Below are 12,101 nucleotides of genomic sequence, written 5' to 3'. Positions count from 1 at the left end.
GCTCTCCATTTCATGTAGGTTAGATCCAATGACTTACTCCTTTGTAAACTCTGTTAAAGATTTGTGTAAAGTATCCTTGTTTTGCAGTTGAGACAAATTTCCTCAAAGATCATTCACAATGCTTATAATCTCAGAGCCATTTCAAATGTTCACACGCCCCTCCAACTGTGCTCCACCCAGACACTCAGGCAGGTCTGGTGTGGGAGGAGCTTCAGACTCTCCCAGCAGGGTCTGGCCTGGGAGGGTTCCTGGGTGCAGTTGACTGCAGGAGAAGGGACACTTCAACAGCCCCTACAGCCCAGGGGTTGGTTGCTTGCTTCTGTCTCCAGCAGTCCCACCAGCACCATGAAGAGGCTGCTGTGCTCTCTGCTGGGGCTTCTGTGCACCCAGGTTTGCTGTGAGTCTGGCAGTCCACATTCAGGGCACCTGAGGGGATATTACACATGGGGGGGGGGAAGCAGCTCAGGAGTCCTGCAGAGCTCCCACCTTCTCAGAAGAACATGGGGGTGCCTTCAGGGCTCAGGGGACACTGCAATGACAGCCACCTGTGTCTCTGTTTCTAAATCAGGGGTAAAAGGGCAACAAGTGGAGCAGAGACCTGCGACCTTGGCTCTGCAGGAAGGAGAGAATGCAACACTGAAGTGCAACTTTTCCTCCACAGCAACCCAGTTGCAGTGGTTTTACCAAAGTCCTGGGGGACCTCTCATCAGCCTGTTTTACAATCCTTCTGGAACAAAGGAGAGTGGAAGACTGACATCCACGACAGTCACTAAGGAGCTTCGCAGCTCTTTGTATATTTCCTCCTCCCACACCACAGACTCAGGCACTTATCTCTGTGCTGTGGGTACACAGTGCTCCCCACACACCTGCAGCCTGTACACAAACCTTCAGCTGGGTGGGTATGGCCCTCACAAAAAATCAGGAAGCCCCAAAAGAACATCTGTCTAGTTCAATGTCCCTTTCCAGTACTGGCAGTGTTTCATTCTCAGTTAAGCTTTTGGCCTCACTGGTTCAGGACTTTGGTCTTAATCTTCATTTCTCAATATATACTCACTCCTAAATAAAAATGTCCAACTTGGAACAGAGAAGCTTATGGGAAGAACAAGTAAACATGAACTTTTTGGAGGGATTATAATATAATTTCAACGTTTCTCCTTTCCCTTTCCTCCCGTTAAAGGCTCTCATATAACCCTCTCCTTTATCCTTCAGAGTCATGACCTCTTTTAAAATAATATACATGTATATTATGTATGTATATATATATATATGTATATATGTATGTATATTACTAAATATAACCTGTTTAGTCCATATAATGTCGTTTGTATATATGTTATATGTCTTTTCAGAGTTGATCATTTGGCACTGGGCAACCACAGTATTGAGCTTCAACCTACAAATATTTGTCTTTATACCCATTGACAAGTGTACTCTTCACCCCCATCAAAGAAAATTCTCTTTGCAGTAAATGGAGACCAGTATAGAAAACCACAACCAATTCAAACACAGAGCTGTAGAGCCCAGTCCTGGTGGATACATCTACAGCACACACACACACACACACACACACACACACACACACACACTCACACTCACAGCTAAGGCTCAGGTAACAGTGTGGAAGAGAGGGCAGAAAGATTGCAAGAGCCAGAGGATGGGGAAGGTTGCTGTGAGATTGTGTCTTCTAGTAGCATCGGTAGCACCAGAAAGCTGAACACATAAAGTCTCACCAATATGAGTGCTCAAACATGAGCTAAACAAGCATGGTGTCAGTGGACATGCCAAACTGGACAGGGAAAAGCCCACAGGGGCAATGTGAACATTTAAGCCACAATGCCCTGACCTCCCAAAATGTGCAAAGCAGAAGAAATGAAAATCCACAGCTGTCATCCATGCAAACTCTGCTGTGGACACTGCTGTCTCAAGCACATTCAGTCCTGACCATGGTGGAGCCCAGCAATGGCAGGCACATGTGTCTGGCCTATTGATGCAGAATCACCCCACATGTTTCTATGCTGCTAAACAGATGTGAGCAGCACTTACTGTGTAGTTTTCCCTCCCTTGAGTCTTGTTCATATCGTGGAGTTTCAATGGGCTAGGACCCCTGTATAATACTGTTCTTAGATACAAATGTGTTTAAAAGCATTCCATTTTCCTCATAGATCACCTTCTTTCTTTTTCCTGAGGATTCAACCCAGGGGTTCCATGGATGCTAGAAAAGCCAAGCCGACCAAAATGAATACATAAGTGGGGAAAAGGTCCCAGTCCTTAGTGAGGAGCTATTGGCTGTTGACATATGATGAAGGAGGAAGAGTCTTCTTTGAGAATGTGTGTCCTGGCAGGTGTCCAGTTTCCCAGTGGATGGCCCCACACTCATCCAAATATGGCCAGAAAGAACTGGACTTAGGGGGAAAGAAAATGAGAAAGAGAAACAATAAAGTCAGAGGGAGAGATGTTTGGTATGGCGAAAGGAAATGGGAGGTATGTGAAATTTTCAAGGAATAACAAAATAATCCTTAAAAGAAATGAAAATACCAGCTTTTGAAATATAAAGAAAGATCCTGATAAATGTTTCATTGAAAAAGAAAGTCATGAGGGTTAAAATAAATGAAAGATGAAAAAGAGGAGGTGCTGAAGCAGCCTCTTCCAGGAGCCAGAAAGGTGGAGACTGTTGTATCCATGGGGCAGATGGTCACTGAACTTGTGGACTCACACTCTTTCCTACGCTTTATGCTGCTTCTGATCCCACACTGAACAAGCAAGAGTCTGATGCCCAACAGAGGGGTCTTCGTTGCTTCTTTGTGTATCAGGCTGCTCTGTGTACCAGGATCCTCTGCTGTATACATTTAGCCTTTGGGTTCTGTGGACTAGGCAGATTTTCTTACTCTCTCAAGTCTCCCCATGTTGGGTGCCATGTGGGGCAGGTAATGTTTAGTTTGGGGGCTATGTCTCAAGTGCCTTAGGAGCATGGGAAACAGCATAGCCTTGAGATCCTACAACTACAGGATTGGTCCTTGTCCTTTCAAGACCTCCTGAGAATTAATAATCGTGCTTGAGGGACATATGCAGATCTCCTGATCTCTCCTGGAACTTCAGAATCTTTGATCTCTGTATCCAGGAATGATAGATTGGTGGCTCCAGAGTCTGAATGACCTCAGTCTTAGAGCTGTCAAACCCCAGGTTGTTCTCAGATTATGAGGTCTCTTCTCAACCACTGAGAGGGGGTCCAAAATCGATATGCATTTTATGATTCTCCTGACTCCTGCACACTTTGGCTCCTTGGTGTCCAACTTTTCTGCTCTCCAAAACTTCCTCACTGGACCTTTCTTTACCCGCAGTTTGGCCAAATTATGGCTTCTTGGCCAGTCATGATCCCAAGTAGGTCACTATTAAATCATAGACTCTTTTTAGGAAGTACTGGGCCTCTACTCTAAGTTATAACAAAATGGGATTTCTCTCCACCACCTGCTCACTGGATGAGTCACTGTCTCATGGATATCCATAAGCTGTACTTGTGGCTTGTTACTGCTGTGGGCTTCCCAAGATAATAGAGCTGTTTACCTTCTAGAAGCTGCTCTGGGGAGGATCTGGGAGGAGTTGGGAGAGGGGAAACCATGATCAGAATTTATTGTGGAAAAAAAATATTCAAGTAAAATAAACACCTGCTCTGGGCCCTTTGACCCCAACCAGAGAATTTCATGGACAAAGTTGTTTAGGTGACCTAATTGGGTTCCCCTTTTCCCTTTGCAGGGAGCCATTTTATATTTTAATTTATTTATTCACTTCCCTCCCTCACTTCTGCTCAATTCAGTGGGATCAGAATTGAGCTTATCCTCTTTCCCTGTGGCCTGGTGAGGCAGCCCCCAACTGCGGGTGGGGTGGGGGCGTGATCAGAAAGCAGGCAACAGAGTTCTGTCAGAGACAGCCCTTGATCTTCTTACTAGGGAATCCACATGAAGCCTGAGCTGCCCATCTGCTACATCTCTGTAGAGGTCCTAGGTCCTGTTACACATGTTCCTTCATTGGTGCTTCACAAAGCCCTCTGCGCCCTGGTTAGTTGGCTCTGATGCTCTTCTTCTGGAGATCCTGGCACCTCCAGATTCTTCTTCCTCTCAATTTTCCATAAGACTCCCGATGCTTCACCCAAAGCCTAGTGTTTGGCTCTGAGTCTCGGCACCTGTTTCAATCCACTGATGGTTGGTGCCTCTGGAGGACAGCTATGATAGGCTCCTGTCTTGATCCTTCCCCTTTGCCTCTTCCACTGTCTATTCTACTTCTATTTAATTGTTTTGTAGATTCTGAAGCTCTTCCTCTGATTTTGTCTTTGAGATTAATTCTACATTTTTCTTAATCTGACTTTATCTTACTAGCTCACACAAACAAAAATCCTCTAGTCTACCTTCTTATTCATAAGTCTCTAGTTAATTATTTTCTTATGAAAACAATTTTGTGGGAATTCTTTTGATATTTCATTGAATTTTTAGTAGGCCTTGGGGAAAACTAAAGCTATTGAATCTTCTAACTTATTATTGTGATTTATCTTTCTATTTACCTATCTTTGTTCAACTTTAGTTAATATTGTTTTGAATTTTGGGAGAGGGAAGAGGAATAGGGATCTTTGAGAAAACAGAATGCCAAACAAGCAATCAGGAGAAATAATTTGAAATATATTGTTCAAATAACTTTAGATATAATATGTACAAAGTTCTAATTCACTGAAAGAGAAAGAAGAACCAGTTTGGAAAAGGATAAATTTTTTTCATAATGAGTGTGGCTTACTAATAACTGCCTGAAAAGGTACTCTACTTTAGGGGTCAACAAAATATAACCCCTCTCAATTCTAGCCATCTTTCTACTGTTTAGATTTTTCTGAAAGAAAAAACATGGACAAAAGAACTATATAGAGTGCTTAAAATTATCACTTAAAATTATCTAAATTTAAAGTCTCTATAAGACCATGTTTTGTCAGTGTGAATGGCTCATGCTGACTTGATTTTAACATGGGAGGAAAGGGAGCATAGACAGTGATAGAACTTGAGAGCCCACTGTGTGCTCTGCAAAGACCTCAGGGCAGGTGTGGTGCATATGTCACACTGCAGAGACATTGTTGGTCCCAAGTGTGTCTGGTATCCTAAGCAAGTATGCCAGATCTCGGTGAGGCACACCTCAGTACAGGACAGAAAGCACAAAACCTCTGCTCTCAACAAGGACAAAGCCTTTTCTATTGGAAGGAATATTGGTGCAGGAGGAAAACTCACTCATGCAGAGGTTTCTGCACACAAACTTTTAGGAACTTTTAGCTTGACTGTTGGTGAAGAATTCCATGTTTGCCCACAGAGGGGCAGTGCTGTACCAAAGCACATGAACTTTTTTATTATTATTATTTATTTCATTGGAAAAGAAAAAGAAGGAAAAATTGTTGGGATATACAATTAGATGACAATTAAAGTAAACTATATGGAAGCAGAGCTCACGAAGAATAAAGATCACCGAGGATTAGGAAGTACAAACAGGTAACGTTTAGTGAGAAGGGTGTAAAAAAGAACAATTTCTACTAGTTTCATGATAGTTAAGGAATAAATTGAGATGTTTCTCATTCAGGCCTCAAATTAAGCTATTAACAATTTTCAGTAGACAATATAGTGATGAAATGTAGGTCAGCTACATCTCTGAGCATTTGTTCTTTTTAGTCTAATCTTGGATTGTGATAAGAAGCAGCAGTAGCTATGTTATAATCATTTACTATTTGCATTTAAATATTAGTGTTTAAGTTTAAAATAAAATCAATAGTTTATTTGTTCTGAGTTAAAGCCCTAATTAAGAAAGACATTACTTTAAAAATCTTATTTTTCCAAAATATTTCACATTTTATGATATTCCCATAGAAGCATAAATGTTAGCTGAGCTTATCCAAAAACTTATTTAATTTAAAATTTTTATAAATATTCCCTGTTACATCCTAATTGTAGCTCTCTCCCTCATTTCCTCTGGTCCCACCTTGTGTCCTTCTTCCCCCAATCTCCATCGCCAAGTCCTCAGAAAGGAGAGGCCTCCTCCCCTACCAACTGACTGCAGCCTATTTAGTCTCATCAGGACTCCCTGCATCCTCTTCCTCTGTGGCCTGGCAAGGAGTCACTGCCAGGAGAAAGTGTTCAAAGAGCAGGCAACAGAGTCAATGTCAGAAACAGCCTCTGCTCCCCTTATTAGGGTACCCACATGGGGACTGAGATGCCTATCAGCTACATCTGAGCAGAGGGTCTAGGTTCTCTCCATGCATGCCACCCTTGGCCCAGATTTGTTGGCTCTGTTGGTGTCCTTGTGGAGCTCCTGTCCCCTCCAGGTCCTGCAGTTCCCTACTATTCCATAAGACTCCCTGTGTTCTGCCCAAAGTTTAGCTGTGAGTCTCAGCATCTGCTTCGATCCCCTGCTGGGTGGAGTCTTTTAGAGGACATCTATGATAGGCTTCTCTCCTGTATGTTATCATTCATATTCATCACAAGCAAAAGATTATTGCTAAAAACTAAGTTAGTATCACCCACCTTGCTTAAGTTAAATTAGAGATCAAATACAGTTATTGTTCTCTTTATCTTTTTTGAGTTGTTTGACCATAGCTATAGTCATTCTTTTGGGTCCATTGCCCAGAGGTTATTTCATGTCATTTTTATTAAATGTTATTACTATGGAATATGTTGGTTTGGGAGGAGATATGTTATATTGGGTTCACTCATTCTTTTCATTTCTGCACTTTATTCCTGTTACTTAAGCATCTGCAGTTAATTTGTTGGTTGGAATTTTCTTTTCTTTTTACTCACTTCATCTTTGTTGTTTCAGCAGAGTTCTTTACAGTGTTCAGGAGAAGCTAATTCATAGTGGGATTGAGTTGTTTGATTTCTTCAGTTTGGTTTTTGAGGGTGTAAGACCTGGGGTCTCACAGCTCAGGAGTTTAAGATCACACCCTTCCCAGAAACTCCCCAGACCAAGACTCGTTGCAAAAGCAAGAGGTTTATTAACCATTGCACAATGGGGTCACCCCTGCTGGTCAGCAAAGAGTGGCACCCGGAGACAAAGGCCTTTAGGTTTTTAAAAGAAAAATTGCGGGAGATTTGAAGTTCTAGTTTTGGCAATTTAGGATTGGATGAGGAAGCTATAAAGTAATATAATTGGTTAGTCTTAGGTGCTCAAGCTTGGCCAATCCTGCCAAGTGTGGATGCAGATGCAATTTAAGGTGGGGGTGGTTAGCTCATCATTGAAGATTAGGGGCTGCAGACTTTTGGCTGCAGGTCAAAAGCTACTCAGAAGAAGTCTGCGTTCGTTGCTAAGAAATGCTATCTCAAAGACAAGGGTCTGGTCCTTTTTTTGCTGAGTGAAGGTCATTGCTTGCTTGCCTTTTTTTATATCTGTCCTCACAGATATGGTCACATTCCTCCATTCTCTGGAAAGGTACTAAGAGGCTTTAGCTTAACCTGAACGGAAAACTCAAAGCTATAGGCTTTAGAAGACATACAGTTTACAAAGTTAATCTAACCCTTTCAAGGGCTACAGACATCTTTTAATTGTCAACTACATTCTCCTAAGAGTTTGGGGCAAGTTCCTTCTGGCAGGATGAACTCCTCCTGTGTCTCAAAGCTTTATAAGGCAACTAGAAGATCTCAGTATGGCAGGTGACAGGGATTAGGGCCTCTGGGTCATGGGTTTTGGCTTGAGTCCCTAGAGACTGGGCTGGAATTTGACAAGTCTCAAAGGGAAAAGGAGGGGTTGGAAAGAGGTGGAAAAGCAGCCAAAGAACCTGAACTCATTGATCAGACTAGACTGGCAAACCAGTGAGTCTCCAAGCCTTCAGTATCTGCTCCTGAGTGCTTGGATTACAGATGCACCTCACAATGCTTAAGCCGAAATATAAGACCTCATGTTGTACAGCAAACAATTTACACACTGAAACAAAATCTCTACTGCTCCTAACAGCCAACATTTATTCCTCTTATAATTTCACAAGACATAAATCAATGAACAACTGCCAAAATTCTGATGGGTGGACTTTAATCCTGAGGTTTAGAAGCAGCTTTGTTAGTTGCAGAATTTAAATAAGTCCTAATTACCCTGTAAGGAAGAAAAAGGTGTTAACATTGTTTTCAATAACAGCATTTTCACAGAAAACACAAAACTGTGAGGTTTTATAACATCAAATTATATTAGATTCTGAATGGAGAAAATTAAATACATGTTAACACTTAGTAAGTATTTCTGCTCAACATCACTGCTCAGCAGGGACAGATATTCTCAAGCTTCCTTTTAAGTGCTGTCTCTTCTAATTACCAGAAAAGACAAGCCAGCAAGTAAAAGTCTGTGGTGAGCTGCATTTTTTTTCTCTTTGTACTTAGAACTTGTGATCATACAAAACCCCGTTTCCTGGTTGGGGTGCAGTGTAAGAACACAGGCGAGAACACACATACAATTGCCAGGCACTCAGACATTGGATGCTGAGCAGAACAAGCAGCCAGACACACTGATGCAGAGGGACCTGTGTCACATGTCTCTCCGAATCCTTGTCTCCTGTTGGTGGCCTTGGCCTTCTCTGGTATAGATGTTTACATATAGCTAAGGATCCTAAGCAGGATGCTCTAGGCATATGGTGTTTTTTTTTTTTTTTTTTTTTTTTTTTTTTTTTTTTTTTTTTTTTTTTTAAGGCCAACTGCATAGGGATTGGGGAAAACAAGCAGAAGTTATCTCTTGGTCTTAGGTTAATCGAATTCCTATAAGTTTTTATTCTCAAATTTACAGGCTCATCTCTGTTCTCTAATTGTTCCCACAGACTTCTCTATAGCCCAAAAAGTGACTCAAGTACAACCAGCTATAAACAAGCAAGAAGGGGAACAGGTCATCATGGACTGTTCCTATGAGACAAGTATGAGATTTTACCAACTTTATTGGTACAAACAACGTCCTAGTGGAGACATGATTTTCCTTATTCATCAAGTTTCATCTTATCATCACAATGAAAGCAGTGGCCGCTATTCTGTCATCTTCCAGAAGTCAGCCAAGTCCATCAGCCTCATCATTTCAGCCTCACGGGTGGGAGATTCAATGAAATATTTCTGTGCCCACGTGGAACCAGTTCAGTGTCTGAAGTAACAGCACAAGCTGAACAAAAACTGGAGCTCCTTAAGCACAGCGCATCGCAGGAGCCCAATTGAGAAGAACACCTGCACATGATGAACAGGAAGGTTCCAACCTGCAGTATGCATAAGAAGTGTCTAACTAAAACACACTCCTATGAAATTTGGAAACAGTCATTGTTTTCTCCTAATATTTCTTAAAACTTTTAAGCAAAAAAATGGTCATAAAATCTATGAAAAATATTTCTATAATCAAAAATCTTACACTGGAATGACTTTAACTGTTGTTTTCTCTTAAAGATACACGATAACAACATACACCTAGGTCTGTGTATCTGGGCTAAAAAGAAAAGAACATAATTTCTTCATGAAAGTTAAACTCAGAGAGGCAGAGCCATCACAAATGAAGCAGTCAAAGACACTTGAAGTTGCAAATCTTTGTCTTTGTGTCTGGTGCTGAGTCTGAATCACCACAGTCAGCTAGACCAGCAGTGGGGAAGGATGGCTATATGAGGGTAGCACATGGATGCACCATGACTTGTGAAGATACAGTGAGTCCATAAGACTACTTGGAACCTAGGAGAACAAGCCTGTCTGTTTTACAGCAGTTTCTTTGAAATGTAAACCTTCAAAAATGGAGGTAGTCTTAATTAGGATAATAGACTATTTTAAGGCAGGGTGTTGGAGGGGAGGTGAAACAACTGGATGTCTTGAACAGAAGTGAAACATCCTATCCCAAAAGACATGTTTTGTGCTCAGAAAAGCGAGCAACTCAGAAGTTTGAGGAAGTCCCCAAAACTGAATATACTCAGTAGGCTTCTCCCTCCATAGGCGTGTATAAGTAAAGCAGTAACAAGTGTAAGGAGACACTCTTAGATACGCTGAGCTGTCTAGACAAAGGAGACATCACCTGAGTGGTTTGGAAAGAGGTTTAGACCAATGGAACTAAGTGGAAATGGCACTCTCTCACCTGATGAATTGGCTGCAGGTTCTATAGTGCACTTCAAGCTTCCAGCTTTTATGAGCTGCCACCCTTACTTAAATAGGTTTTTACGATGCAGCTGCCATTGAGACATTTCTGCTCCTGCAAGTAAGCACTCTGATATTCTTGTAGGTTAGCCCCCAAAACACTCTCTGTCTCATCAAGTTGGCCTTCGGTGGTATCCATTATGTACACTGTTGTTAGTTCCCTATCTGGAGTGAATATACATTTGTCTACATCTCACCAGAAATAATGTCACACAATATTCCCTCCTAAATCTCACTTCTTAGAAGAACTTCAGAAGAAACAGTGTCATTTGCTAACATACTACATTGATACTTAACACAAGACCAAAATAAAAATTTAAAAAAAGGAAATAAGAAAGAAGGAATCAGCAAGAAGTGTAGCTGGCAGATCATGAACAGATATGAGCCATCCCAATGTCTAGGGCATGAATGTGTACAACACTATCAAAAGTAAATATCACATCAGTTCTCCAATCCATACAGTTTCTTTTTCAATGACAGACTTTGAAACAGAGTAAGACTGGGAAGGAAATTCTGTTTCCTTTTCCCAGATCAAGCTACTACAGGAATTATAGATGAAATATAATATTAAAAACTGTGTTTATGTGATCAGATGAAAACTCAGGAATGAGCTAAAGAAAATGGAAGTTAGCTAAGTTGTGAATTAAAAATGGCTAATCAGAGCATTTTTGGGGGAGCCAAAATGGCAGCGACGGGAGAGCACCGCTTTTGAGAAGCAGGACAGTACTCTCTGTGCAGAGACCAGGAGACTGAACTCTGGGCCCTGAAACTACATCTATTGTGTTTCCCAGGTGAGGGGAGGCTCAACATGGTGTGGGAATCGGTCGGGTCCACTCACAGATACACAGCCAGAACCCAGAAGAAATCCCGGGTAACGCGGGCTTTGTGTCTCCAGGCTGGAGCCGCAAGCATGCGTGTCCCAATCACTTTCCCAGGCTGATCCCTGGGCACAAGGGTACCTGAGACTGGGAGTCCCAGTCGCAAGAAAACCCCACGGGGAAGCAAAGTTGCCAGTCTGATCACGGGTCACCCAGACTTTCCCCAGAAGGTCTCTAGGATGGCGCGTACCCACCACCAATACAACTGAGCTCATGCCGCGCTCAGCTCAGCAGTACAGACAAGCTGCGTGCCCCAGTACAACAGGGACTGGGAACCCCTGTCCAGAGAGGACCCCACAGGGAAGGAAGAAACCGTGCTGCTGGGGTCACCTAGGGAAAGTCTAGCAGCCCGCAGACCGCAAACAGGTGAGTACGCCCAGCCATCACAGATCTGGGCCCAAACAGGGAGCACAGAGTGATTGGAAACTCAGCTCCCACAGACTGGCAGGTGGGCGCACACTCCACCAGCCCAGAGGCCTGCTTTGTACCAACTACACCTTAAAGGCAGAACTGTGCGCCCCAAGACACCACAGCAGTACTCACCTGCCACAGACTACCTCTTGGGTTCTGGGGCACAGAGCCCCAACCTCAGACCTACAAAAGACCGAGAACCCTGAGATCAACCCCCAGATACTGCTCTAAGGGGCAACTAGTTATCCCTAACAAAACCGACCAAACCACGAGACACACAGGTTACAGAAGTTGATAACTAAATTGACAGCAAGAAACCCAGAAGGAGGGCAGCTGTCTCCATGACTTCTCCCAGTGAGAAGAGAGCCCTCTTGACTAATCAGGACCACAGTTACTACCCAGGTCTCTATGCCTGAGGTGAGCGGTAGCAACTCCTGAAAAACACCGGACATCCAGTGACTATACCCAAAAAGCTGGGAAGGCTTCCTTCAAGAAAAACCATCTTCCTGCCAAAGGGATTCTCTCCACTACAAGAGTCCAGGAACAACCAGAAACTAAATTCAAACAACTAAGATAGCCCAATGGGTAGAGGACAGCGTAAAAGTTCATCCAACAAAAGCCAGAGCAATATGGCACTTCCAGAACCCAGTTATCCAGGGGCAAATAGCCC

The 12,101-nt window shown here is 42.7% G+C and overlaps 1 pseudogene; it reads left to right on the top strand.

Moving 5' to 3' along the window:
* The first annotated feature begins 345 nt into the window (after positions 1-345).
* On the top strand, positions 346-9,129 carry LOC132656218 (uncharacterized; annotated as a pseudogene).
* The last annotated feature ends 2,972 nt before the right edge of the window (positions 9,130-12,101 follow it).

This window comes from Meriones unguiculatus, chromosome 9 (genome assembly GCF_030254825.1).
Source record: "Meriones unguiculatus strain TT.TT164.6M chromosome 9, Bangor_MerUng_6.1, whole genome shotgun sequence".
Lineage (NCBI taxonomy): Eukaryota > Metazoa > Chordata > Mammalia > Rodentia > Muridae > Meriones > Meriones unguiculatus.
This window is presented reverse-complemented; position numbering and strand designations above follow the sequence as displayed.